Raw genomic sequence first — 3,545 nt, 5'->3', positions numbered from 1 at the left:
GAAGTGATGCTTCCTTTTACTCAAATGTTTTACAGAATCCTAATCATCTCATAAAAGAAGAAGCAAAACAAGACAGCTGATTCAGTTTATATTTAATTCCTTAAAACTTTTATTTACATAGAAATGTGTAAAAATACAGCAGTTGCATGAACAGTAAAAACATTCTGTAGTGTATCAGTAAACTTACGCAATTACAAATACTTGATATGAACAAAATAATAATTAAAAAATCTTTAAACACTTCAACAACGTCCATATGATTATAGAAAAAAATATGTTTGTAAAGAGGTAATAATCCCTTTCACCTAACTTAAGTGCAAACTGATCAAGTATAAAAAGTCGAACCTAAAAAGCACAAGTATGTCAGAATAAAAGCATGTCATTAATGTAAACTATTAAAAAACCAAGTGTTGCAGAAAAGCAAAGTATATTTTTTGATAACTTTGTTAAAAAAAAAATTCCATTAAAAGATGCAGTCATAATACCTTGTTTGAAAAGGTCCATAAATGTTTCAATTAACACAAACATAGAATATAATGTCTTAACTAGTACAGATTCACAAACTGAAATAACCTTTGGGTAGAGCTTCATATGCCAGCATATGATGTCATTATTGTCCCTTATTATTAATTCTGTCTCTAGATCCATACATCAAATCTTTAGTTTTTGTGAAGCAGAGGTTTTCCTGTAATTTGAATTTCCTAATAGCTAAAATCGATCCTGCAAAGAGAAACTGTCCTGAGATCAGAAATGATTCATTGATGACCTGCCTTCTGAAAATAACCAAAAAAAGAAAATAAGGCTCCAGTCAGAGAACGCATCGTACCTAAATGAACAGATCACCTTAGCAGCCCTTATCTGGCTGGGGGTTGTTAATGGGATTTGTTCAATAAAAAACAGACGAATCACAAAGCTGCTGTTTTCCCAAATAAAGCCCAACGAATAGCAGGAAGGCTGAAAGTACAAATAAAATTGTTTATTTTTTCCCTTTGGAGTTTATAAATCTCAGTCTTTAAAATTTGCAATTTAGAACAATTCAATTTATTCAATTCAGTTTATTTCTATAGCACCAATTCACAAAACATTTCATCTGAAGGCACTTTACAGTTCACCAGATCATACAGTCAAATTGATTCAAAGTTTTCTATCTAAGGAAAACCAGTTGATCGCATCGACTTCTTGACTCTAAGGCAATCCCTCACACTAAGCTTGTAGCGAGAGTGGAGAGGAAAAACTCCCTTTTAACAGGAAGAAACCTCAAGCAGAACCAGGCTCAGTGTGAGCGGCCAATTTCGAACATAATTGGCTACATTCTGGAAAGGTAAAGCTTTAAAATTCTCTCAGGATTATATATATAAAAAAAAAGAATTTTGTGATGATCAGTGCTGCTTAATCTATCATGTGCCAATATGAGAAGACAGCTTGAATTATCAGCTTTGTAATAACTTTGACTTTTCAACGTCCTCACATAAATAGTGTGACAGGAGGATAAAAAAAAAAAGTCAGTTTAAGGAAAACAGAGATCAGAAACTGGCCTCAGTTTTCCGCATGTTTTGTTTATATTAATCTATACCTAAGAATACGATCCCCAAGATGCTGATTCCACCAAGTCATCATGTACTAAACATGTAACAACATGGACCTCTATAGGTAGATTAGGTAGATTAAGGTTTAAAGGGGTGGTTTTGTTTTCCCACGTTTCTTCCGAATAAAAGGGAATTTAATTGTTGCTGTGCCCAGACCAGAATTCCAGCTTAGGGAACCCAAGGAAGTTTATGTGTTTAAATAAAACACAGCATCACCTTAGCTTTTCCCAACTCCTGCCTATCTGTAATGCATGTTTCCAATGAAGACATCTAAAAAGGGAAACAAAGCAAAAAGCTGCTGAAATCTGGTTTACGACATAAAACTAATGGCGAAAGGAGAGTGTAATGAAGGCAAACATTAGGTGACCTCATGCAATACTCTGAGTGGTGATCTCCAAAGTGTTGAAAATAGCAGACACAAGGCATTTTTCAAAACGCACTTCTGTTTTTTAACGAGAAGTCATCGTCTGATTAAACCACCTTTGCCCGAACCTTTGACATATTTTCAACAATTTTCGACTCTTTATTTGGCATATACAGGTGCTGGTCATAAAATTAGAATATCATGAAAAAGTAGATTGATTTCAGTAATTCCATTTAAAAAGTGAAACTTGTATATTATATTCATACATTACATACAAACTCATATATTTCAGATGTTTATTTTGTTTAATTTTGATGATTACAAATGACAACAAATGAAAATCTCAAATTCATCATATCAGAAAATTTGAATATTACTGAAGACCAATAAAAACAAAGGATTTATAGAAATGTTGGCCAACTGAAAAGTATGAACATGAAAAGTATGAGCATGTACAGCACTCAGTATTTAGTTGGGCCTCCTTTGGCCTGTATTACTGCAGCAATGCGGCGTGGCATGGAGTCGATCAGTCTGTGGCACTGCTCAGGTGTTATGATAGCCCAGGTTGCTCTAATAGTGGCTTTTAGCTCTTCTGAATTGTTGGGTCTGGTGTATTGCATCTTCTTCTTCACAATACCCCATAGATTTTCTATGGGGTTAAGGTCAGGAGAGTTTGCTGGCCAATTAAGAACAGGGATACCATGGTCCTTCAACCAGGTACTGGTAGCTTTGGCACTGTGTGCAGGTGCCAAGTCCTGTTGGAAAATGAAATCTGCATCTCCAAAAAGTTGGTCAGCTGCAGGAAGCATGAAGTGCTCTAAAACTTCCTGGTATGTGGCTGCGTTGACCCTGGACCTCAGAAAACACAATGGACCAACACCAGCAGATGACATGGCACCCCAAACCATCACTGACTGTGGAAACTTTACACTGGACTTCAAGCAACGTGGATGAAGTGCCTCTCTTCTTTTCCTCCAGACTCTGGGACCTTGATTTCCAAAGGAAATGCAAAATTTACTTTCATCAGAGAACATGACTTTGGACCACTCACCAGCAGTCCAGTCCTGTTTCTCTTTAGCCCAGGCAAGACGCTTCTGACGCTGTCTGTGGTTCAAGAGTGGCTTGACACAAGGAATGCGACAGCAGAAACCCATGTCTTTCATACGTCTGTGTGTGGTGGTTCTTGAAGCACTCACTCCAGCTGCAGTCCACTCTTTGTGAATCTCCCCCACATTTTTGAATGGGTTTTGTTTCACAATCCTCTCCAGGGTGCGGTTATCTCTCTTGCTTGTACACTTTTTTCGACCACATCTTTTCCTTCCCTTCGCCTCTCTATTAATGTGCTTGGACACTGAGCTCTGTGAACAGCCAGCCTCTTTAGCGATGACCTTTTGTGTCTTGCCCTCCTTGTGCAAGGTGTCGATGGTCGTCTTTTCGACAACTGTCAAGTCAGCAGTCTTCCCCATGATTGTGTAGCCTATAGAACTAGACTGAAAGACCATTTAAAGGCTTTTGCAGGTGGTTTGAGTTAATTAGCTGATTAGAGTGTGGCACCAGGGGCCATCAATTTTGAACCTTTTCACAATATTCTAATT

This window comes from Cyprinodon tularosa, unplaced genomic scaffold (genome assembly GCF_016077235.1).
Source record: "Cyprinodon tularosa strain WSP-4 unplaced genomic scaffold, ASM1607723v1 ctg418, whole genome shotgun sequence".
In the NCBI taxonomy this organism is placed as follows: Eukaryota; Metazoa; Chordata; class Actinopteri; order Cyprinodontiformes; family Cyprinodontidae; genus Cyprinodon; species Cyprinodon tularosa.
This window is presented reverse-complemented; position numbering follows the sequence as displayed.